General features: G+C 37.3%; 1 protein-coding gene across 11 annotated transcripts in view; it reads left to right on the forward strand.

Annotated features, from left to right (window-relative positions):
• The first annotated feature begins 5,456 nt into the window (after positions 1–5,456).
• stat5a (signal transducer and activator of transcription 5a) overlaps positions 5,457–27,304 on the forward strand; it is a 199,059-nt gene continuing 177,211 nt past the window's right edge. For 10 of the 11 annotated variants that reach the window (XR_015479601.1, XM_087242303.1, XM_087242305.1 and 7 more), the window contains exon 1: positions 5,457–5,555. The gene's annotated coding sequence lies outside the window, so the exon portion shown is untranslated. 11 annotated transcript variants of the gene reach the window in all.

Below are 27,304 nucleotides of genomic sequence, written 5' to 3' on the forward strand. Positions count from 1 at the left end.
GAGAAATCTTACATTGTTTACAATCCCAGTGTGTTTAATACACATATATATTAGATTAGTCAATACTAAAGCCAAATCTGGAGCTTATCTAACAAAATAACTTACAATAACGATCCAAAAACTAGCACAGCCAAATTTATGTTATAGAAAAATATTAATGACCAATTTAAAAAAGGGGAAAAATTAAGAGAAACAAAAAAAAAAAAACATTTACAATTTATTTGAAATTTTGTAGTTTGCAATTTTTTTTGCAATATTTTGCTTAAATTTAATTGTATTATCTTTCAATTTCCAAATATGTTTGGTGACTAAAATATTATTTCAATAAATATATCAGTTTAATAAATCTGTTTAGTTTAAATGCAAAAAAATATATCGCCTATATTCCCTATTTTAAGAATATACTATATTAAGAAATGGATAAAAATATTCATTTTCAAAATGGGATCTACTCAGTTATGCTGACCACTGAATGCACGTATGAAAGAGGCTATCCTGTTTAGACCCATAAAAGTGAAAAGATGATACTAAACGAACAATCCTTTGACAAATCCTTTATGACTGTAGGAATCCCTATCAGGTCTAGAACAATAATATTAATCTCCATATGCGCGCTTCAACAGCTCAAAATAAACTGTTTTTATCCCTCAACCCAAGACAGCGAGGCTCCAGTCACGCGTAACCGCTTCTGGCCAATCAGCAGCCCTCGCGCTCCAATCAGCAGCCCTCGCGCTCCGCTAACCGTCTTTACAATCATAGCCCCGCCCACAGCAGCGCTCACGTGAGACCTTTTGCACAAATGTACAGTATCAGAAAAAAAACAAAGCGCACGCGTGCATGTAAACAACTGTGGCGATCTATTACATTTACCTCATCATTTCCTTGCACAGACTTTGACTCTATCACTAGCGAAACAACACCGGAAGCCGCGGTTAAAGTGCTGAGAGGAAGAGAGAGCGATTCGGTTCGTTCGAACAGCTCCTTTAAAGCACAGTGATTCTTTACGTCATGACGTAATTGTAGCATCACGTAGCCTTTTCCTAGTGCCTCCAGTAGTCATATGAAGATACTGTTTGCTTCAGTTGAGGTTTAATGGTAAGAGGGTGAAGTGCAATTGGATGGGTTTCAGTTCAGTCTGATGGAGGCATAATTTAGCTCAAAAACAAGAACCTAGATGCACCCTTTGTATTGTTTATATATATTAATAGCCAGCCTGGTGTAAGGGGTGGACATTTTTGCAGTTATTCGCCTAATTTTCTATGTATTTATGAGATTTAAATACTGAATTTAGTTGAAATTTTAATCACTTTTTAGCTGGATTCCCTGCAGACACAGGACATCAACATTTATTTATTTATTTATTTATTTATTTATTTATTTATTTATTTATTTATTTATTTATTTATTTATTTATTTATTTATTTATTTATTTATTCTATTATTAAGCCCATAAACAGTGTACACAATTTATATATAAATCACCACATAGGCAGAACAATCATCTTTAACAATGAAGAAAAAACTGTAAAAAATAAAAAAAAAATTAAAAAGAAAGGAAAAAACTGCTAAACACAGAGGGGTATTAAAAAGAACCGCAGACAGTTGAGGTTTTTAGAGCCTTTTTGTTATGAGTCAATTGAATCAGTGAAAGGTATTGTTTAAATTCATTCAGAAAAAGCACAAAGATAGGTCTGGAGTTAAAGAATTTTGACTTATGAATGTGAAATTTAGCAAGCAGCAAAATTAAGTTCACCACATACAACTGTTTACTTTTAAGTTGTTCATACTCAGTAAAGCTCAACACTACATTTTTCAACACAAAGTACATTTATTATAAATTTTACTTCGAATAAAATTCAAGACATTTTTCCAAAATACTTTGGTAATTTGACAGTGCCAAAAAAGATGAACAACAGTTTCAAAACAATCATCACAAAAAGAACAGCTGGAGGAGAAATCACTTTTATATTTTTTCATATAATGACGTGTCGGATAGAATTTACAAATTATTTTATAAGAAATCTCTTTTACTTATTTTTTAGAAAATAACTGAGGAAGCATCCATACCTTTTTCCAACTTTTTTTTATCCACTGCATTATTCCACAGGACGCCAACATGGCGTCATATTGACGTTGTACCCCAACGTCATGAGGACGTTGGATTTTGTTTGGAAATAAAAATCGTGTTGACGTCAGAACCCAACGTCAGGCTGACGTCATTGTCCAACGTCCAACCTAAAATCAACATCTAATCATGTTACAACTTGACGTTGTGTGTACATTACCACTATGACATCTATCAGACGTTAGATTTTGGTGACTTTCCACAACATAAAATCAAACAAATATCAAAGTAATTTGTCGTCGTTATTGAATGTCAAAATAACGTTGTCCTAAGACGCTGGCTAGACATTGAATTTTGGTCACTTGACGTCACGGCAAAAAACTAACCTTATATTAGCTTATGATGTTGTGTGCCTGCTGGGTTAGCTTGTCAGGTGGTCATAGTAACCACACTTTTTGATGTCCCAAAAATATTTCCTAAATGTTTAGAATAAAGAAATATGACAAATATTTATTTTTATAATACAAATTTATTATATCACAACATCAATAGAAAAAAAAGTTTTACAATCAAAACTGTTGCTGATTGTAATTTATTATGCAAATGTAACAGGATTATTTCAGGCATATTGATTTCACTATATTTTTCTCCTGTTTACTTACTTTTCATATAAAATTGTTTTGTGTTCACAATATTAATGTAAAAACAGTCTGTAAAGTGAGAGTGGTTTCACCTCTTCTCTCCCCTTGGGTTAACGTCAAGGTGGTATAGTCCAAGCAGCCATACCTGTTGCACGATCGTTTGAGCGTTTTTTTTCCACCTTTACCTTGAACTAAGGAGGTATGCTCTACCTGTTCCATATTGAACTTAGCTCTGGTCATAATTAACACACACACACAAATATATATTTAAGTTTAATTTTAATCATTTGTTATGTTTACTAATGTAAAAACAGTTTGTTATATTGTAGAATGTTATTTTTGTTGACAGTGTACATTGAATGTAATGAGCTGAAGCTGCCGGTCGATCATAATAACATTCTCTGAGCAGACTCAAAATGGTGTCCTCTCGTCCTTAACTGCACAACGCAGAGCAAAAGAGAGTACGGTCACACAAATAACAAACTGGCCAGCACATTCAATTTTCTTCAGTCAGAATTTGGCCATTTGAACACTAATACTACTACTAATAATAATAATTTAGAGCACAGTTGTCAAATCCCGTCCTGAATGGCAGCAGCTCTGCACAGTTTAATTCCAACCCTGCTTCGACACACTTAAGCTGTGGTCACACTGGACTTTTCTCTCCATAGACTTCTATTCATACGCATGTGAATGCGTCAGACCGGAAACGCAAGCTTGTGCGTCAAGTTTCGCAGTTCACTGTTTTAAAGTTCAAGCTTGGTGAACGCTGACCTGCGAAATCACATCACGTAACTGTATGAGATGAACCGAAGATCAAAACATGACCTCTCGGTACAGAAGTGTAAAATATGGACCAATCACTTGCTTTTTTAAATGCCTGATCATCTTGTTTAATACCGCCCCTTTTGGCAACACTGTACGACAGAATTTCACATGCTCAAACTCTAGTGTGACCACAGCTTTACCTGTAGGTTTCAAACGACACTGAAGGACTTAATTAGTTTGATTAGGTGTGTTTAATTACTGTTGAAACTAAACTGTGCAAAGCTTTAGCCCTTCAGGTACTGGATTTGACACCTGTGATTCAGAGCTTCACAATTTTTCTAGCCTCTCTTCATAAATATCAACATAGTCAAAATAGTATTCAAATTTATTTTAATATGGGAAAATTAATATTTAATAAGCTTTTGACACTTTATTAGTCTTGTTTTCTTTCAAGAATAGGGTCCAAGATTTACAATTAAAGTTACTTGACAAATGTTTTCTCTGTTTAAAAGCAATACATTACCAAAAGAAGACTGCTGGACTCTTGAAAAATACTTGTTTGCATTGACCATTAAGTCACACCAGGATTCCACTTGGTCTTAACGCTTTTTACGATGGGTTATTTTGACAGTTAATGATAGTGTTGCAATCAAAATAGGACAAATGAGCTCATGAACGGGAAACATTCTGGACCTTTCTCAGTGAGGCTACACTGGCCACATCCCCCCTGGACTGAAATAAATGTTGTCTGCAAAATTGCTGCTAACAATTTATTTGTGTTGAATTTAAACAAACACATCAAATTTAGTAATGTTCAACTTAATTTGTTAGTTTAAATTCAGCCAAAATATATTGTCTACAACCAATAACCTTAAATAAATTTAAGTAAATCCAAGGAATAATCTTTGAGTTATTTTTTCAGTGTGTGGAAATGTATTAAAAAGTAATATACCCTTACATTTTTATAAATAATAATAATTTATTATTATAACCTATATTATTGTAAGTCAACAGCTCTTGGAGATTCATTACAATACCAATAAAAAGGAAACCACATATATATAGGCTAAATATCCGTTGCTACTGACATAATATATATATATATATTTTTCAATATATTTTATATATATATTGAAGAAAGCCTAAAATTTTCAGGCTAACCACTGACTTGCATTCATTTTCTTTTTTGGCTTAGACCCTTAATAATCTGGGATTGCCACAGCAGAATGAACCGCCAACTTATCCAGCATATGTTTTACGTAGCAGATGCCCTTTCAGCTGCAACCCATCTCTGGGAAACATCCATTCACACACACTACGAACAATCTAGCTTACTCAATTCACCTACTGTATGCCACATGTCTTTGGACTTGTGGGGGAAACCGGAACACCTGGAGGAAACCCACACGAACATGGGCAGAACATGCAAACTTTCACACAGATATGCCAACTGACCCAGCTGAGGCTTGAATCAGTAACCTTGCTGTGAGGCAGTCGTGCTACCCACTGAGCCACCGTGACACTCCACCACTGACTTGCATAGTAAGAGAAAGTGACATTTTTCAAAATATCATCTTTTCATGTTTAACCGAAGAGACTAATGAAGGTTTGAAACGTAAAATGGTGAGTAAATAGTGACAGAAATGTCATTTTTCTGGTGGACTATGTCTTTAATGTTTTAATAAAGTCATATCTTTGTGACTTATTATTAATCATATTTTTGGGTGAGCTATCCCTTTAAGTGATGTGCGGGACCCGCTCGAACCCGTTCTCAAAAGAATCACTAGTAGCCAATATGGTTCAGGGTTCAACTGACTCTTTATTGTGACTCGACTCAAGTGAACGATTCATACGAGTCGGACACCAGCAAGAACGAGCAAGCGAAAGCGAGAGAGAGAGAGAGAGAGAGAGAGAGAGAGAGAGAGAGGGAGAGAGGAGGGGTAGAAGCACATGAAAAACTGCGTAACCCACTGCTGGTAGATAGACGGGGCAAAAAGGTTGCCTTTCTGGGTCGTACACGCTATCTGGAGCTTTGCTGCACTTTTATGCGAAACGACAGCGGATTCAGAAGACCTGCCGAGGTAGGTTTAACGCGCCTGTGCGCTTTCTACATGTTGTAAATGTTGTTTGTCGATGTCAACTGTTGTTGTTTTAACGGCACAGTTTATAAACAAACGCCGAGGCTTCGCTGAGCAGACTTTCTGCACTGAATTGAAGCTGTTTACGTTGCCGTAGTTGATTCCAGAACACATGACATGCCTGACAGGATCTTATTGGAAATGTTGCTGCTCAGTTTAGACTGTGCGCGTTTGGCACCGGTGTTTCGCAAGCGTCAAGCTCTTGCACACTGTGTGTTTTATTATTATGTTTTTATATATCGGATCAACAGGCAGAGAGTCCGGCCCCCCTCCAGCACGCCTGTCAAGTCTCACGGACAGTCCAGCTCACATTTCCAGCTCCATATGCAGCTCCATAATTCTGCGCGCCTGACCAGTTCAGCTCTGCTCAGTCAATCTGACATGCTACAATAATTGCGCGCGCGCAAAGTTTTTATCAAGCTTATTTTTCCTTAAAATCTACTTTTATTGAGAAGGAGAAGTGCTTCTTTTGGGCTCATGGCTGAAGTGTTTGTTAGTGGGTGAAAGTTTATTATGTTCGGAAGAGTTAATGATTGAAACTTCCGAGACCGATCAGTCGCCACTGGAGCTTTAAATAAAGCAGGGGTTTATTATTAAAGCCGTTCCTCTTGTCGAATTGTGAACTGTCCTTCCGTTGTGAAGTGTCACATTCATTTGGCCATGTGACAGATACTGTACATGCAAGCAGATCAAGCGTGTGTGCATATGCACTCATAATTTAGGTGAACCGTTATGGGAAGGGCATTGGGTAATTTTATTTAAAGCCTAGTTAGTGTGCTGAACAGTTAATAGCACTCGACTCTTGTTGTAGTGAGAAAGTTGAAGGCATGCTCTCTGTTTTTCCCCTTTGATTATTATCTTCCACAGAAGATTCTTTTATCTCCCGTCATGCATTTTGTTAAGTTTCCGCTCAGCAGCGTCAAATGTGTGCGTGCATGCGCTTTTGTGCATTGATACATAGGATTTGTGTGGCACGTGCGCGTTTTTATGCGAATGTTTGGGTTTCGATGTGCTCTCAAAATGTAAAGGACGAACCCGTTTCCGTTAATTATGCTAGTTATAGGCTCAAACTTGTAAATTTGACTTGATTAAAATATAAGTATATATATTTAAAAATATTTAGATATATTCATGTATTAGTCCATTTCAGTCCATTATTAGTCCAGCTTGCATGCAGATAAACGAAAGAGTGTTTTCTCAATGGTGTTATACATAGTTAAAGGGACCCCAAAATGAAAATGTGTGCTCACTATTTACTCTCAATCCTTCCAAACCTGAGTCTTTTTCCCTGTTAAACACAAAAGAAGATATTTTGAAGAAAGTTGTGACCACTAACCTCCATAGTGGAAAAAAACAAATACTATGCAAGTCAATGGTTACAGCTTTCCTCAAAATATCTTTTATTTGTGTGAAGTCAGACAGGTTTGGAGCAAGTAAATGTTGAATAAGGATTAAGTTTTGGGTGAACATTCATTCATTCATTTTCTTGTTGGCTTAGTCCCTTTATTAATGCGGGGTCGCCACAGTGGAATGAACCGCCAACTTATCCAGCAAGTTTTTTTTACGCAGCGGATGCCCTTCCAGCCGCAACCCATCTCTGGGAAAGGGGAACTATCCCTTTTAATTATTTTTAAATAAACGATTTACTATTAAAGTAATAATAATTATTAATAATAGTCTGGAAAAGAATAAAAGGAAAACAACAGAGACTTTGAACACACATCATGAACTACAGGCAGCATAAAGTGTGTGAGAACAGCACAAGATTGTACAATCATACATAAAAAACAAAACAATCACAGTGTTAATGGACAAGGTGCAGTATTTGGGTAGATTGTGTAAGTTCCTGAATGCACAACCTTACAAGTTTGTGTTCAGTTTATTATTATCATTATTATTGTGAGGTGTATATATATGTGCAGATGTAGCTGTATGGCCAGTTCACATGTTGATGAAGAGTCTATGGGTATATATGAGGGAAGACACTGTCCTGCAGTCTGAGGACCCGAATGCTTCTGTACCTTCTGCTGGTTGGGCTAGTTTGAGGTCATTTACAATCCTTGTGGCCCTCAGAATGCTGGCTGGAAAAAAAACGATTTCAAGCCAGTGTGGACAGTCTTAGTGGCCTTTTTATATGAGGACTCCTACTCGTGTATAGTGATCAAAACGTTGTTGTTGATCATTATCATTATGTCCGTCAAGGACAGTTGTAGAAACTACATGTATTCGCCCAGATCAGAGGTGGGCGCAGTATGAACGAACATTTGTTCTGTTGTTCAGTTGCGAACGGATATTATTTTCATTAAAAAAGTAACAGTTTAATAGTGCTGTGGGGAAAAAAAATCAAGAAATCGATTCAAAGATTTTCAAAATATGTCAATATTCCCTCTTGAATACATCCTGAGCTTAGTTTTAAACAGCAGATGGCGCTTTAGGCTAATTTTTAACAGCGAATTGTGCTCTTGGCTAGTTAATAACAGCAGATGTTGCTCTAGGTTAGTTTTTAACAGCAGATGGTGCTCTAGGCTACTTTATAACAGCAGATGTTGCTCTAGGCTTTTTTATAACAGCATATGGTACTCTAGACTAGTTTATAACAGCAAACGGCGCTCTTGGCTAGTTTTTAGCAGCAGGTGGTGCTGTAGGCCCGTGGTCAACAGCAGATGATGCTCTAGGCTAGTTATTAACAGCAAATAGCGCTCTAGACTAGTTTTTAACAGCATAGGGCGCTCTTGACTAGTTTTTAACAGCAAATGTTGCTCTAGGCTAGTTTTTAACACCAGGCGGCGCTCTAGGCTAGTTTTTAACAGCAGATGTTGCTCTAGGCTTGTATTTGATAACATATGATGCTCTAGGCTATTTAATAACAGCAGATGGCGCTCTAGGATAGTTTTTAGCAGCAGACAACAGTCTAGGCTATTTTTTTTACAGCAGACAGCGCTCTAGGCTAGTTTTTAACACCAGATGGTGCTCTAGGCTAGTTTTTAACAACAGACAGCGCTCTAGGCTAGTTTTTAACAGCAGACAACAGTCTAGGCTAGTTTTTAACAGCAGACAGCGCTCTAGGCTAGTTTTTAACAGCAGATGGTGCTCTAGGCTAGTTTATAACATAATTTTGCACTCTAGGCTAGTTTTTTGCTAGTTTTTTTCTAGGCTAGTAACTCTTGGTTACTTTTATTAGCAGATGGTGCTCTAGGATAGTTTTTAACAGCAGGTGGTGCTCTAGGTTAGGTTTAACAGCAGACAGCGCTCTAGGCTAGTTTTTAGCAGCAGATGGCGCTTTAGGCCGGTTTTTAACAGCAGATGGTGTTCTAGGCTAGTTTATAACATAGTTTTGCACTCTAGGCTAGTTTTTACTTGAAGATTAGGTTCTATGCTAGTTTTTAACAGCAGATGGTGCTGTAGGTTACCTTTATCAGCAGACGGTGCTCTAGGTTACCTTTATCAGCAGACGGTGCTCTAGGATAGTTTTTAACAGCAGGTGGTGCTCTAGGTTAGGTTTTAACAGCAGACAGCTCTCTAGGTTAGATTTTAACAGCAGGTGGTGCTCTACAGTACTTTATAACTGCATATGGTGCTCAAGTCTAGCCTTTATCAGCAGATGGCACTCTAGGCTAGTTTTTAACAACAGAGAATGTTCTAGGCTAGTTTTTAAAAGCAGACTGTGCTCCGGGTTAGTTTTTTGCTTAAACATTTCCTAAATTATTATAGATTTTTTAGGTTTGAGCGCTATTTGTAAGGAAATGGATGCGAGTGGAGTATAACTGTTTGTAAAGCATACAGCACCACCTGCTGGTAAAAACTAAGCTCAGAATCTACTCAACAGAGAGTAGCGATGCATTTTGAAAATCTCAGAATAAATTTTATTAATCGATTATTCAATCGGTGTTTCACCACAGCTCTCAAGTTTAAAAAAGTAATTTCTCTCATTTAAGGTCACATTTATTGGTCTTTTTGATTGATAACAAAAGTATTGTATATGTGCACATATTTGGATTTTCTCGGATATATTTAGATATTGAATCCTAGCTCTAAACATTTTAACATTGTCTTCATGCAATATAAACAGCGAGCGAGGATGCTGTCAAATGATTTTATGCATCATTAGTAATTAGCAGTGGCATTAACTCGACATATCCATTAGATATGACTCATTATATGAAGCTCAGGAAGGAGTTTGATGCATGATTTCCCATTCCCTGTGTGTGCATTAATAAATGACAAGAAACAGCTCGTCTTCTTAGTCACAGTTTGTTGCGACGAAGCACTCTCCTCTGCAAATGTATAATACATCAGCGACCATGTTACATTTGGTCAAAATGTTACTAGCATTACAGGCTTTGATGGAAAAGTTTATTATACATTACATTAGTCTGAAGTGTGCCTGGCTTTCACATTGTGTCCCGGGTTTTATACAAGCACAACTGGAGCAGCTTGGTGAAGTTTGTGTTTGTGTTTCAGCCTGGTGAAATAATGTTCTTGATGAGCACTTAAGAGCCGCTTAAGCACAGTGTTTATGCACTCGACTGGTGTCAGTCATTCATTGATCTCACACTGTATAGCGCTGCTTTAAGATGTGTGTTCAGTTGGCAGTAATTTAGGTGATTGCTTAAGACCACACAGGCTTAGAAACAGCTGGCCTGTCAGGACAACAAAGAGTACGCAAACAAATTGGTGGGCAAACATACAAGTTGGTGGGTGTTTGCCAGTAAAAATTTGCATACGGTTTAGACTGACACACTTGCTTTCTTGTCAGGCTATATTATTCATTCACTAAATGTTTAATAAATCATTTAAATGTGTTAACTTGATTCATTCTGATTGCTGTTTGCTATAGATATCTGTAAAGAGTACTACTTGTTACACATAGGGGACTGTCTTCAGGAACATTTTGTTGTTGTGCTGGTTGAAAGTCTCTTCACATTTCAATAGTAATAATGAAGGTAAACAATCTATATGTGTTTATATGTATTTTTATATTCTGGATAGAGCTGCACGATTCTGGCTTAAAAATGAGAATCGCAATTTATTTATTTTTTTTTGTCTTAAAATAAAGATCACAATTTTCTCACGATTCTCTAGATGTAAAATAAAGCTTGATATTTGAGTCGGAAATTATTATTGTTTTTTCCAAACATATGGTAATACAATAATAATATGTGTAGTATTTCTATTCTACTTATAATAATTCTGATGTTGAATCATGTTTGAGATATAGGCCTATACTTGCAATCTGTCATTAGCCCCTTTCACACATACAGACCTTTCAATTTTCCGGAAAGCTTGTATGTGTGAACAGGTCCTTTTTGAAAATACCGGTAAATTCGTTCTGGCTATTTTCCGGAAAGAGAAGTTGTAACATTACCGGCAATTTGCCGGAATGCTGCGCTGTGTGAATGCAGAAGTAAGATTTCCGTAATAAGCGCGTGCACGTCTAGAACGTGCTGACGTGAGACGTCTGCTTTAGCCAATCACAACAGTCAGACGCATTTACGTCCGCGCGGTTTGTGAGAATAAAAACCTTTGAATATTTTTCCAGACACATTTAGCTGCTAGAAGATAGTCAGATCACGTTTATATGTTCTTCTTTATGCCAAATGTGTAAATAATCATCGATGACATGCTTATGATAAGCCGTTGTTTGTTTACCTTCAAGCTTTGCGTGTGCCTTTGAAACAGCCTGTGAGCGCCTGCACACGCACATATTATGAACACCTCGACATGAGAAAGTGATCCTGCGAAAGTTGTTCACAATATTGATCATCCACAGAGTTTGTAATTTAGTCAAATGTTTACAAATACAAGCGCAGGCGTTTAAAGCTCATTTGAGGTGAATGATGTCAGAATTTACCGGTATTTTGGAATGGATGTGTGAATGCTCTTTTCCGGAAAATTTCCGTAACGTCCTCGCCTGTGTGAACAGCGCTTTTTTGAATATACCGGTAAAGTCGTTCCGGAAATTTTCCAGATATTTACCGGTATCACTGTGTGAAAGGGGCTATAGACAACATTATTAGACCATTTAATTCACTGGTAAAATCAACATTAAATAGGCAAGAGTGGTTATACTGACACTATAAACATTTATTTTCATGCACAACTGTGTTCGCTATGAAAGAAAAAACATTGAATGCTTGTCACAATCATAACTCTAAAATGCGATATGATTATTTAAATGATGTGCACGCTTTTGGTTTCATTTTCACTGCTAAGTGCTGTTCATACTTCGTGCATCTCATTTGTTTTGCAGTTATTTTACTGCAAAACAAAAGGTGGCTGACTTAAAAGTGACGGCAAACTAAGCAAAACATCACATTGTTTATACATTACAAACTGAATGTCAATAACAACTTTATTACCTGTTACTTACAGCCTATGCAGGTTCTGTTCACTAAAGTAGTCGCGTGTGCGTCTATCATTAAATAAGGTGCACGCCTGCCCTCTCTGTGATAACAGCTCACGGTCAGCAGCTCACGTCACGTGTGATTTCCCGGCCGCGAATACAGCATTATATGAAGACAAAAATGACATTTTGACATTGAAAATGACATGACTCTTTCAACATCATTTGGAGGTGTCCATGTCGCTGAGCAATGTATGTGAAACAATGAAAAGACTCGTGCAGCCGCCTTTGCTTCTCTCCTGAATTTGAAAATATGATTGGCAGAATTGTAGAAATGCTGGATTAAGATCGTCTAGGGCACAGGTGTTAAACTCAGTTCCAAAAGGGCCGCAGCTCTGCACAGTTTAGTTTCAACCTTAATTAAACACACCTGATCAAACTAATTGAGTCCTTCAGGCTTGTTTGAAACCTAGAGGTAAGTGTGTTGGAGCAGGGTTGGAATTAAACCCCTGGTCTAGGGTGTCGAATCGAGATCACAATCTTTTTTCGATTAATTGTGCAGGTCTAATTTTGGATAAGGCGTAAGACTGAAAAATGTTCATCCAATTAAAAATTGTTGGGCAGATTATTCCCATAATTCTGATAAGTAGCCTTAACTGTGCCAACAAATGTAGATTTGTATGTCTGCGCAACCCTGTTCACGGAGACCTGCCGTGCATGTGAGACATGAGAGCGGTAAAAACAAAAGCTGAATTAAAACTTTTTAAAATCCTGAAGCAATATTGTTAATATTGTCAATAGAGTTACTTTTTCATGCTGGAGGAAGAACAACACCATGACTGATGTATTTCTTGAAGACAGGTAGTGTTCTGTTTTAAAACAGATTTCTTGTCACAGAAAGCTGATGTAGATTGTGTTGTTTTATAATGGGTTATATGCACAGACGTGTCGTTCAGAAATCTTCCGGCAAATGATTGATGTGACTATTTTCAGTTTCATAAGCTCCTTTTACAACATCGATAATGAAAATATATTTTTTAAAATTTAACAACAAAACACAAGTACAGGGTTCAACGCTAAGTATTTTTCCTACTGGCCTAAATGAACCAGTGGCTTAGATTTTTACTTGCCCTGCCAAAATTTTCACTGGCCCCACCAAAAAAAAAAAAAAAGTTAATTGCTATTTCTTAGCCACATATATTAAATAATGTGTCACAAAATATTGTTTAGAATAAATCTAGAATTTAAATATTTAAAAACATTTAGCTGTAAAATATAGAGTGTGGAAAATGTGGAGGTATTTTATTGGAAAACAAAAGGTGGCTGACTGAAAAGTGTCGGCAAACTAAGCAAAACATCACTTAATTTTTTTCCGTCGAGTTGTACCCATGTAAATGTTTCCATAACGTTAGAAGGAGACGTTTTCTTTTAGCCTCATAATTTGATGTTGTGGTTATGTTGCCGTTTATTTAAATTTAGTGACAATGCAGCACTGCGCCGATCGGGCCAGTAACAATTCTGTCTACTGTCACGAGCATCTCTCAGGCTGGCCCCGGGCTATGAAGCAGTGCTTATTGTTGAGCCCTGAAGTAAATATCGCTATTTCACCTAGCCTGCTTAACTAAGCTGAAGTTGGTTTTATATTCATATTGGTTCATTTCTGAACAATGATAACCTGTGACATGCTCCCTATATTGTTTACCATGCTACTCTGAATATTCGGTCTGAAATAGCATGTCAGTATGGCTTAGGAATAAGTGTAATACCTGCAGGCCGCCGGCCAACCACTATACATAAGTAGTCACTATAGGACAAAGCGCATGAGAGAGTGAGATCAGCGATCCTTGCATGCCTGAAATATTGTACATTATGACAAGTTTTGCTAGATACACAACTGAAAACTTGCTAGATATAACACAGGTTTTCATTCTGAATTGTAATATTATATATTATTTTATTGTTTATTCCACTACTTTGATTATTCGGTCTTAAATTGGATGTACTTATGACTTCAAATCGACATTAGCTCTATTTAAATGGGCAATGTTGTGCTTTGATAGTCATTGTCTGCTAATATCAGTTCCCTATTTGGAATATGCAAAGAATACTTTGTGCTAATGTGTTAAACAATCAGCTTAAACTGGCTTTTTTAGTTTTCATCTCAGAGAGCAACGTTGCTAGAAATATGAGCCAAGGGCAGCATGGTGGCTCAGTGGTTAGCACTGTTGCCTCACATAAAGAAGTGCCATTGGCATTTCTGTGTGGAATTTGCATGTTCTCCCCGTGTTCGCGTGTTTTTTTCTTTACGTGCTCCAGTTTCCCTCACAATCCAAAGACATGTGTTATAGGTGAATTGGGTGGACAAAATTGGCCGTAGTGTATGAGTGTGTGTGTGATTGAGTGCTGTTACAACCGGCTCAAAAGTGTAACATAGGGGAGACAATGTGGACCAGGTAAATTGAAAGGAGAAATGATTAATTAACAAAAAGACATACCGTTATTAACAAATGTATTTAAAGCAATCAAAGTCAGTATAAATAGAAGTCAGTAGTGAAAATTGTGGTGCATGTTAGTGAACTGAGCTCATGATCCAAAACCAACTAGGGTTAAATGGTAAAATAAGTTGAATTAAATAAGAGGAGCACCCTAGATCTGTTTATTCACTCTTCTTTATTCCTTTTTAGGTATTATAGAAGTATTGGATTGAGTTTCGGAATCGGTAGATACTCAAAATCAAATGACTTGGACCCAAGGGGAAAAAAATCTGATCGAGACATCCCTAGTTGTGAGAATTTGTGTGTGTTGTGTTGTATATATGATGAAACTAATTTCTCTCTATGTTTGTGTTTTTCTGTAAGCAATTTTGGGAAGCAGCTTTCGGGTCTAAGCGCTCTATCAAACTATATGGGGAGACTCATCAAATGGTGATAAAACACATTTACAAAGTGATGTAATACTTTTGAAAATCACGATCCCAATATTTACTGTATATCCATATCTAAAATCAGATGGCCAGAAAGTGATGAATTCTTTATTAATTCTTTCTTAAGTCCAGAGACTGATGTATACACACTATGATTTTATATCACATTCACTTTAACGTGTGATATGACTAAATAGTGGTCATCAGCAAATATTTTCTCAATTCAAATGAGTAGCGGCTTGAACGATTTAGCAAGCTGATATGTCCTTACCCTTCCTCTAACCCAACCCCCACAGGAAATTAAGTGTATAAAAACTCAGTTAAGTATGATTTTAAACCGTTTTAAATTAAGAAGACACAAGACATGTTCTCAAAAACCACCCCAAGGTTGTAATACCCATGTTATATTACAGATGTGTCCTCATATATCCACACAATCAAGCACACACACTCACACAATTGAATAAATCACGCATAGAAAGGCTGTTCATTCCTCTGTGTGCATATACAGTATGTCAAAAATAAAGTGTTCTTTGGGATTTAATTTGTGTCTGTTCCCACCACTGGAAGTGAATGTGAAATGCTTGGCAAAAACACAGTTTGAGCAACCCTGTGTATGAGAAATCAGGAATGTAGAGGATTTGCTTTGGGATTAGACGGGAAATTCTGGAGAACCTCGAATCTGTATAATGTAAAACACAAAAAAGTTAAGGTGACTCAACCCATTTGAGGAAACTGATTGCAACGAACCATTTGAGTTCAAACACTAATCCTACTGAGTACTGTAAACTTGCTCCATTTGAGTAAATGAATCAATTTAAGCATAGTAAAACCCAATAAATGATGAGAACTCAAACCAATTGAGTACTGTCAAACCCAATAAATTAAGGCAACTCAAACCGTTTGAGTAAAAACTAATCTATATAAGTACTGTGAACTTTCTCCATTTAAGCTGAAGTAATGAGGTATTTAATTAACTCATTACCTTCAACACTGAGTTCAAAACTCTTGAGTAGAATTAACTTTCAGTCAATGTTGAGTTAACTACACTCATTTCATTTGATTAAGTTGTCTGTTGGGTCTTACAGTACAGAAATATCAGGAATAAGTGTGCATTTGAACGTTTAGTCCTGTTGGCACATCACACATTTGTTTAGCTGGACTGTACCACCTTGTTTGACCCTCACTGTCAAAGTTTGCGCGGTCGATGCCTTCTTGACGTAGTCGACACACACACGGCGAGAGTTTGAGAGGTCTGACTGGGACATGAACGCTGTACAGGGAATTCATTCAACATGTTGACCAGCACACTGTGTACTGAAGGAGAGGAAAGGAAAGACAGACAGAGAGAGCTGAAACCCAGGGCAGAGTTGTGTGTTGTTGTCTTCTTTTTTTTTTTTTTTTTTTTGATTTGGTTACACATATATTCAAGCTTGTTCTTGGAAAGTTCTTTGTTTACAAGAACCTGGAAATGCAGAAGCGAATCAAAGGTCTGCGCAGCAAGATCAGCACCTCAGACCTGTTTTTCTGGATTGTAAGCAAAATAGATGGCTGTGTAGTTATGTTGTGATGCTTACTTTGCTGATTTACTGTAATTTATATAGGCAACCATAAGCTTTATTGCATTATTTTCAAGGAAAGTCTTGAGTTTACTTTTTAAATAAGCCGACAGGTGATCCCCAATAAGCAGACCTTGATACAAGGCCAGTTAGTTCTGTCCAGCTTTCTAATGCACATTTTATTCTAGAGGGGTGGCACGGTGGCTCAGTGGTTACCACAGCAAGAGGGTCACTGGTTTGAGTCCCAGCAGGGCCAGTTGGCATTTATGTGTGGAGTTTATGTGTGGAGATTTATGTTTGGGTTTCCTTCAAGTGCTCCAGTTTCCCCCACAGTCCAAAGACATGCGCTATAGGTGAAATGAATGAACTAATTTGACCGTAGTGTGTGAATGAGTGTGCATGGGTGTTTCCCAGTACTGGATTGCGGCTGGAATGGCATTTGCTGTGATATATACATATATATAAGAGTTCACACATAGCTGATGATTGACTATATATTGAATTATAAAGCTTGTTTGGCATGCTGTCCTGGGAGAGAGCCCTGAGATCATAAGATCCTCAAGCTCCTGGCTCCCTCTCGTTTCGAGAAGGTAGTTTGAGCTCAGGTAGATCTCGAGAACTCCCCTGCTATAGTAGCTAATGAACAGATAGTGATTGCCCTTAAGAGATAACTACTTACTAGGAGCATGTCTATGGTACCGATTTGAATTAGTCAATTAACTTAAGTTGCATGTTTTTGGAGAGTGGGAGGAAACCGGGTAACCCGGGGGAAACCCACGTGAGCACAAGGGGAACATGTAAACTCTGCACAGAAACGTCGGCTGGCTTGGTAAGGACAAGAACCAGTGACGTTCTTGCTGTGAGGTGACAGTACTAACCACTGGGCCACCGTGCTACCCATCTAGGAAAGGAGGAGAAGTAGGGGTGGAAGGGGGGATTCTTCAAAACGAAGATGGCTGTTATATGGAACTTAGGGAATTTATTGTAGCTTAGGTTTCATCTGATTGGCGAATCATTGATTGGATAATGTGGGACCAGCATTCATAAGCATGTGATCCTCTCGAAATGAGTTTATAAATAAACTTCACTTCGATGCGTATACAGTTTCACCAGATGGTTTGAATAGTTTCAATTAGCGTTTTTCTGGAGAGTCTTATAGTATGTACAGAAATGTAAATTTCTGAAGCAATAGCTCAAAATTAAGTTAAACTTAAAACAGTAAAATAATATGCCAATGGGTTAAGTAAAACAATCTGGTTTTCACTTTGAAACGTTGACTTTTGCACTTAAAACAAGATAAAAGTTCTCTAATATAATTCAGACTCAACATTGCAGATCCTGCGATGTGACTATTGCGAATGTACATTTCGATGCTGAAACGATATATTGTGCAGCCCTGAAGGAAATTTCATTCCAGCTTTTTGCTTTGCCAGAATTATACAAAATATATAAGTTAATTTAATTCACCAACATTCAAAAGTGTAGATGTTTAAATAATGTATTTGAAGTCTGTGTGAAAAAAACTAAACAGAAACAGTGTAAAATAAGTTTTAAGCATCATTATAAATCATCTTTTGAGTGTCGCATGGTTTTGTTTCTTCATTAATGCTTCTTAATATCATTAATGTTTGAATGGGTTAGTTAGTACATTTTTTCTTTCAGGATTGTAGGTGCCAAATTCATAATGTAGCTTAATCTTGGTAGTCAGCTTACTTTTTATTTCTGTATCCTAAATATACTAAAACTAAATACTTAAAATGAGCTAAAACTCGCTCATTCAAAAGTGGTAACTGGAGGACTTGCAACAACTTTAATCATAAAGGAAACACAAAACAAAAGTTTCCATTTGGAGCTCCTTCACAGGACTCGACACTTGTAAACGATCGCTACATCAGGCTCACAGCTCTCAGCACCGCCCACACTCGTCACCGCTACCCAGGCCGACCAATCACATCGTAGCTATTCGACTGCGTGAAGACTGTGCCGAAGCATACGCTTGATGCAGAAGTATAAATTAGCCTTAAGAAATCCGAGAACAAAGTATGTTCACTCTGTATTGTTGCCAGATCTTCCTTGTACAGAATAGAAAATATAAACAAGCCTGTAATCAACTCAAATCCAAATGCTTTGCCTATTAAAAAGTATGTTAGTCACATTTCAAATTATGCCTACAGCATCTGCCTACCTTGTAAACTTGAGCATAAAAAATGCTTAATATGCATTGCTTAAAATCATTGAACACGGCTCATACTGTGAAGGAGCCTTCCAAACATAGATATTACAACACCCCTGTTTAAACTAATCTTTTGTCAGTGTCAAAAACTGTGCTATTCCAAACAGCTCGAACTTGGAAATGTTACTTTAGGGAATTCAGTCTTGTATTTAAATGCTGTCATCACTTATGAAACTTTAAAGTCTGTATGTTGCTATTAAAATAATGAACTTATTCTATGTTGAAAAATAAATCCTTTTTAACTTCTTTACGGTTTTATATAATCCAACAAATCTATTTACAATCTATTTTAAACTATTAAAATTAACATTAATTTCTTGGATTATTATTTAAATATTATTTAAATAAACTAACCCCAAATATTTAATGTTAGAAAATCTTCTGTCATCATTTACTCGCCCTTCACTAGTTCCAAACCTGTTGAGCACAGAACAAGGTATTTTAAAGAATATTGAAAACCAGCCATTGACTTCCACAGTATTTTATTTTTCTGCTACAGCTTACATTTTTCAAAATATCTTCTTTTGTGTCCAACAAAATTGGATTCTAACAATTTTGGTTTTAAATAAAATGTTGAGTTCTTCATTTTAACAAAGCATGAGAAGATAACAGCCCTTGATGTTCATAATCAAATTCTGTGGAAGTTAATGGCTGTTTCCCTTTAACATTCTTCAGAATGTCTTGTGTTTTAAAATAAGTTCTTAAAAGTTTAAAACCACTTGATTGTGAGTAAATGATGAGAAAAGTGTCATTTGAGGGACTTGCCGAAGCCATTATTTAGATGCTTGAATCTACACCCTTTTCTAGAGCAGTTGTTAGGGACATTCTGAAGCGCTTAACATGAAAAAAAGATGAAAAAAAGCCAGTGTTCTACAGATCTTATCTCCAACCCTAATCAAACACACCCGAACAAGATAATCAAGGTCTTACTAGGTATACTTGAAACATCCAGGCAGGTGTGTTGAAGCAAGTTTAAGCTAAACCCTGCAGGGACACCGGCCCTCCAGAACCGAGATTGGTGACCCCTGGTCTAGAATAACACACACCCTAAGTAAATTGAACACACAAAATATATACCATAGTCAAGCTCTCAGAGAGTACACCTCTTCTCAACCATCCATATCCGTCACTTAGGGATGTCTTCACACCTGTGAATCGATTCAGTTGTTCCGAAATAGAGATTACAAATGTTACATTGTTGCTCTTTGCTCTTGGAGCGGTTCGCTTTCACACTGCAAAGTTTCTAATCGGACCAAAAGAGCTAAAACAAGTCACGTGCGAACTCCCCTCACATTGGTCAGAGTGTCAGGGTTTATTTTGTAGCATCCCGCTAAACTGTCAGGAGAGGTGGTGGTTTGGTAGTGATTGACAGGGTGCGCCTGCGCGTCGTGTCTGAGGAGAGATGCGGTAAGGGGGGGGTGAGAAGGGTGCGGGACGATGTCTATTTGAGGACCGGGAGGGAGACGCGAAATTACCGGGAGATCATCACTCGTTTGCGGGCATCCGGAGACTCGCGAAACTTCCCGCCCTACTCATAATTCTCTCTTCATATAGCCGTATGCCTATTACATATCCATAAAACACTGTGATATAACCGCGCTCGGATCGGATCGCTTTCTCACTGCAATTGAACCGCTCCAGGGTTCGTTTCAATCGAGCCGAGACCACTTCATTCAAGCGATCTCGGAGCGATTACTTTGGTGCAGAACAGAGCGCGATTGCCCTGTTCACATATGCCAAACGAACTGCGGTAACTGGGCAAACGAGACACGTTCCGAAACAAAAGTGTAGGTGTGAAAGCACCCTTAGCTACAAACAAGCCAGGGGGGTCATCGAGATCTACCTGAGCTCAAACTCCCCTCTCGCCCTGCAAATGGGAGGGAGCCCAGTGCTCGAGGATCTCATAAGCTCAGGGCTCTTTCCCGAGACAGCATGCCAAACAAACTTTATTATCAATCATCAGCTAAGTGTGAACTCTTGAACTACTAGCAAAAGAATGAGCCCTGTTTCCACAGCTAAAGTGTTTCAGGTGTTTTCCTCCATGTTGTTGTGGGGATGTCAATGGCATGCACAAGCACATTCTTTTGATAGCAAGGGTCAATCTATTATAAATAAAATTAGATTTTATGAGCAACCTTTTTAACATTTAGTTTCCCTCAGTTGTTATAAAGTTACGTTATGTAAACTTGACAACGTGATATTGTTTACTTTGCTCTTAAAAAAAAAATAATTTTAGGGGTTTTTCATCTTTAATTTGGATAGGATAGTGGAGGACATACAGGGAAGTATTGGGTGCAGAGAGAGGGGAAGGGTCGGCAAAGGACCTCCAGCCAGGAATCATACTCGGTTCGCCGTGAGCACTATGGTGCTAAATGTCAGCGCACGTAACCACTAGGCCAGGGGTGGGCAAACTCGGTCCTGGAGGGCCGGTGTCCTGCACAGTTTAGCTCCAACTCTTATCATACACACCTGCTTATACATTTCTAGTAGGGATGCAACGGTATCAGAATTTCACGGTACGGTAATACCTCGGTATGAATGTCACGGTACGGTATTTATTGAATCATTTACAGGAAAAAACAAAACTTATGAAAATACTCCAAAAAAGTGCCAAAAGTGTCAATGACATACAAATTAGCCATCTTTAAGTAAGCTTTGAAACAGGAACTTCAATTTTAATAACAAAAAATTATTAAACCATGTAAAAAAATAAAGTTTTAATTTAGTAGTGTTGAAAACTCATCACATTCAACATTTAATCACTCACTCACTTAGATAGAGATGGGTTTAAAGGAAAATTATCATATAATTATAATCTGATAAAAGCTGGTATCTCTGGGTATTTACAATGTCCCCTGCAACAGAAAAAAACCCTCTCATTTGGGACTGAGGTTTCTGGGACAAGAGAGATATGACTTGGCCCAGGTTGACAGCAGTGGGTAATGTTGTGCATTGTCTTTCCCCCACTTGAGAGGACAAACCATGAGTGAGATAGAGGTCTCATGTCTGCATCAATCTGAACAGTGTGCTAACAACACCGCTATTCAGTACGCGCGCGACAACACAGCTGATAAGAACTCGCGCGACAACACCGCTATTCAGTACGCGCGCGACAACACAGCTGATAAGAACTCGCGCGACAACACCGCTATTCAGTACGCGCGCGGCGACAACACCCGCTTTAGAGTTTTTCAGCTCTTTTTCATCCCCGCTTCTAGCAGCACACTCCATTTCCGCATTACTGGATCTGTAGCGACAACAGACTGCAAGGGATGATGGTCAAGCATGGGCTGATGGGAATTGTAGTTTCTGCTACCTCCCGTTCGCTTCATTCGCCTGAGCAAATTTTCTCAGAAGACCTATAGTTTTACCGAGTCATGCGACTACGGTAATATCGAAAAAAATTAATATTGCGGTATGACAGTATTCACAATATTGTTACATCCCTAATTTCTAGTGATCTTAACGATACTGATTAGCATGTTCAGGTGTGTTTGATTAGTGTTGCAGCTAAACTATGCAAGACACCGGCCCTCCAGGACCGACTTTGCCCACCCCTGCACTAGGCTAATGGCGCCGAAAGGGCTCGTTCTTTTAACAATAGTCAGTGTTAATCACAAGTAAAGTTTGACAGAAATTTGGGTTTCTCTGGTCGGTGTTAAGGTACGTTAAGCCACGTTAAGCCCGTATAATGGGAATATTTCCTATAGGGAAAATGCTTAAAGTTATATTGTTCATTTGATATCCTAAAATCAAAGCTTGTTCTTTTGACAGCAGAAATTGTTTATGTATCACCCTGCAGCCCAAGACTGGTTACTCGCTGAAGCTAAGCAGGCTGAGCCTGGTCATTACCTGGATTGGAAAAACTAGGTTGCTGTTGGATGTAGTGTTAATGAGGTCAGCAGGGGGCGCTCAACCTGCGATCTGTGTGAGTCCTAATGCCCCAGTAAAGTGATGGGGACATTATACTGTCAGTAGGTGCCGTCTTTCGGATGAAGCCGAGGTTCTGACTCTCTTTGGTCATTGAAAATCCCATGGTACTTCTTGTAAAGAGTAGGGGTGTAACCCTGGTGCCCTGGTCAAATTCCCTCCATCGTCCCTCATGGACTCCCAATCATCCCCATCCATTGAATTGGCTCTATTATCTCTCCACTTCACCTATAGCTGGTGTGTGGTGAGTGCACTGGCGCCGTTGTCCTGTGGCTGTTGTCGCATCATCCAAGTGGAAGCTGCACACTGGTGGTGGCGTGGACAGACGCCCTCATGATTGTGAAGCGCTTTGGGTGCATGGCCATACATGATAAATGCACTTTAAAAATACACATTACTTACTTACTCTCTATCACCACGTTAAGCTCTTATAATGGACTTCAATAGGTATAAAACGCTTAACGTGACATTGTTTACTTCATCCACAGAATCAGGGTTTGATCTTTACTAGTAGCTAATGTTAATTACAACTAAAATTCCATAGATTTTTGATGTGCCCCAATTGTTGAGGTATGTTAGGCCATGTTAGGCCTTTTGCTTTTATAGTGGATTTCAATGGAGAAAAACGCATAACGTGAAGATGTTCAGATGCTCATTGTTTTGACATCAGAAAGTGTTTGTCATGAGTAAAATTTGATAGAAATTTAATTTTCCCCGCTTGATGTTAAAGTACATTAAGCTACGTTAAGCTTTTTCTTTATAATGGACTTCAATGGGGAATTGGGACTCCTTTATACAGTAGTTCGAGTTAATCACAATTTGAGAGAAATTTGAGTTTCTCTGGTTGAAGTTTAGGTACATTAAGACATGTTAAGCTTTTTTTTTCACATTTCACATTTTAGAATGTCCCAATTGTTTATTGATTCAAACACTTAATGCATGTAAAAAGTCAGATTCCAAGGAAACGAAAGTGGGATAAATTCAGTGGTTCCCTTAACACATGAAAGTATGCTGTCATTGTGTGCAGCTTAACAGTTGCAAAACTATGTTTTCTAGATACTATATGTCGGTGACCATTTAGACTGTAAAGCGTGAAATCTCTATATGCTAAACCAGCAAAACTGAATATTTACCAGCAGTAGACCTCTGCAAGTGTGTGTGTTCTACTTTTTAGTTTCCTCTAAATCTATATTTAACCTCCTCTTTCTGCACTTTCGCTTTCTGTTTGCGCTCTCTTGACTGGCGTCTTCCTCTTCCTCCGCTGTTACCTGAGTGTTTGTGTCTGCTTCGGGTGTTTTGCGTGTTAGCTGTTTGTTTTGGGTTCCTCTGGTTTATCTGCTGACTGACCTTGACCAGAGCGCTCTGCTGCGCTTCGATGCAAGAAAAAAAGAGCATCAGATGACAAAGAGTGAAACTGCTGCGGTTAATGCATGCCTGTTAGCAGTGAAGTGGGGTTTATTGAAGAGAACTAGGGAAGTCTTTTATGTTTGGCTTTTTACGTTCATGCTCATGAATCACCTACACCTACTGTATCCTTCTGAGTGTTGGGTTTTTTGGAGATGACAGGGTGCTTTCATGGTTATTTCAACCTACTCTCTGAAAAAAAATGAATGTATAATGGAATATAGTGAAGATGATTATATAAACAAATATATTTGTATAATTATTTTTATTAAGGCACAATGATATTATGTAGCACCTGAAAATAGTTCCCAACTAGTTAACAGTGCTGCAAAGTGCCTTGATCAAATCATTACGCCAGAATGAAAGTAGTTCCTTGTCCTAGAAAATAGCAACATTTTATTTTTTTGTTGATCACAATGGAACTATGGCAGAGTCCAGTTTCAATTACAAATGCTGTTTTTCATATATTTGTGTTCAGCAAGCCGCTAATGGTCTAATCCGATTCAATGATTTATGCTAAGCTAAGCTAACTTTGCTCTTACCAGACTCAGAGATGGGCTGAATGCATTCAAATATGCTAAAACTAAACTGTTTAACTCTAGGATAGTTGTAAAATGAGCCCATAGCTTGAAATGGAAAACCAAAACTCATTTTTTGTATTTGTTTTGAGTGAGATGCTAATGATCTAATCTGATTCAGTGATTTATGCTAAGCTAAGCTAAAATTGCTCTCATGAGACCCAGAAACAGGCTGAATGGATAAAAAATGGTAAAACTAAACTGTTTAACTATGAGGAAGTTGTAAAATGAGCCCATATCTTTAATTGGAAAAGCTATCAAAACTCATTTTTTTATGAATTCATTTTGAGCGAGATGCTAATGGTCTAATCCAATTCAATGCTTTATGCTAAGCTAAGCTAAAATTGCATTTATCAGACCCAGACATGGGCTAAATAGATAAAAAAAAATGGTAAAACAACAGTTTAACTCTAGGGAAGTTGTAAAACGAGTTTATAAAAAAGGCAAGCTTTATTTAGAAAAGATATCAAAGCTCTTATTGAGTGAGATGCTAATGGTCTAATACGATTCAATGATTTATGCTAAGCTAAGATAAAATTGCTCTCGCCAGAACCAGAGATAGACTGAATGGATTAAAAATGGTAAAACTGAACTGTTTAAGGAAGTGGTAAAATGAGCCCATAGCTTTAATGAGAAAAGCTATCAAAACACGTGTTAATGTATTTTTTTCAAGCGAGATGCTAATAGTCTAATTCGATTCAGTCATTTATGCTAAGCTTAGCTAAAATTGCTCTCATCAGATGCAGAGCTGGGCTGTGTTGATTAAAAAATATTAGAAGTGAACTGTTTAACTTCAGGGAAGTTGTAAAACAAGCCTATTTAAAAAATGAAGTGTTCCTTCATTGTAAAGATTAAGAATTCATGTCAGGATAACTTTGACTTAAGCACTTCCTCTTATAATCTATTTCTTGTTTACTTGGTTTGTACCGGTTTCAGTTTTTCTTCTTCAAAATTACAATCTCACGTTGCAATTCAGATACTCCGTTTATGCTTTAAGTCAATTGCTTAATTTTTTGACATACATCTTTTTTTTAGTGTATCAGAATTAGCCTAGATGGTAGAATGAGGTGAAAGTAAGAAAAGAGGTGCACTAAATATGGTTATGCTCAACACTGACCACAAACTATAACGAATTGGCTATGCAATTTTTTTTTTTAGAAACCACAACCTAATTTTAAGGGATGAGTTCAGATAAACAGAACCACAATTAACGACAGTAAACAACAGTTGAAAAAACAAAGAAACCCCACTGTTTTTCACATTTACACTGTCATAATTTAAACTGTTGGAACTTGATACTCAGTAATAATCTCTATTTGGTGGTGCCAAAGTTGTTAAGCAGCACTTGCACTTGTTTTATAATGGCTGAGCTGAATCAATACTGAACCGCATTGATCCAAATAATGACACCATTGTCCTGCTACAGCTGCTTAATGGCATAGTTTGAATTTGCCTCATTTTACAGAATGATTTGTGCTATATGAAGTACCATATGAAGTTGAATTCAATGATTTATGCTAAGATAAGCTAAAAATGCTCTCACAAGATCCAGAGATGGGCTGAATGGATTCAAAAATGGTAAAACTAAACTGTTTAACTCTAGGGGAGTTGTAAAATGAGGATATGAAAGGGTCTAACTTTAAGAAAGCTATCAAAATTTCATTAATAACTTATTTGAGCAAGATGCTAATGGTCTAATCTGTTTAAATGATTTATGCTCAATTTAAATATGTAGTTTGAATAATTTTAATGTTTATTGTATTTCGTCACCAAAAATGGTTTATTGCAAATGGTTGCAAACAATTCATATGGGCTGAATTTAAACAAAGTTGAACATTACTAAATTTAATTTGTTTGTATAACTTCAGCCCATATGAATCGTTTACCTTGTGGTAAAAAATGCAGTAAATCCAATGTATCGTTTTTTTTAAGGTCAATTTAAGAGTCAGTTGTTGTTGTAAAAATGTTCGTCAGCCCACATGAGGTTTGTTGGATGACTCATGTGCTTTTATTGACCAGTTCTGTCCTCTGCATATTTGACCTCTGCTTCACTTTATTTCATTTTATTTCTGGAGCCAATCATTTTTTACTTTTGGTTTCCACTTATGCACACAATAATATCTACACTTATAATATCCACAGGGCACACGGCTACAGAAATAATTGAATTCAGTTATGAACTCCCGCACTATTTCTGTGGTTCACCTCGGTTTTGTTTTTGCTTGAGGCAAAGTTTTAATTTAATTTACTTTTTGGCCACTCACATGTTCATGAAGACGTGCTAGTTAGTAGGAGTACTTTTACAAAGGAGGAACTGAGAACATATTTGTAAATTTAGGAAGTAGATACTGTATAAAAGTTGGTGGTCAGCAGGATTTGTGACAGAGGCAACATTTATTTAGCCAGAAATACAGTATTGTAAAAGATTGTTTTTTTTTTTAAATGAATGCTTTCTAGTTTAATATAATTTAAAACTTAATTATTTAAATTATTTAAAATTTACTTCAAAATTTATTTCAAAATGTATTCATGTAACGTTAATACAGTGCTCAGCATAATTGAGTTCACTACGTTTTGAAAATGAATGGTTTGATTTATTTCTCATTGATTATAGGCAATGTATTTTGGTGCATTAAAACAAAACCGATTTATTAAACAGATCTATTTATTAAAATAATATTTTAGCCACCAAACATGTTTAGAAATTAAAAGATAATACAAT

This window comes from Danio rerio, chromosome 3, assembly GCF_052040795.2.
Source record: "Danio rerio strain M-AB ecotype USA chromosome 3, GRCz13ab, whole genome shotgun sequence".
NCBI lineage: Eukaryota > Metazoa > Chordata > Actinopteri > Cypriniformes > Danionidae > Danio > Danio rerio.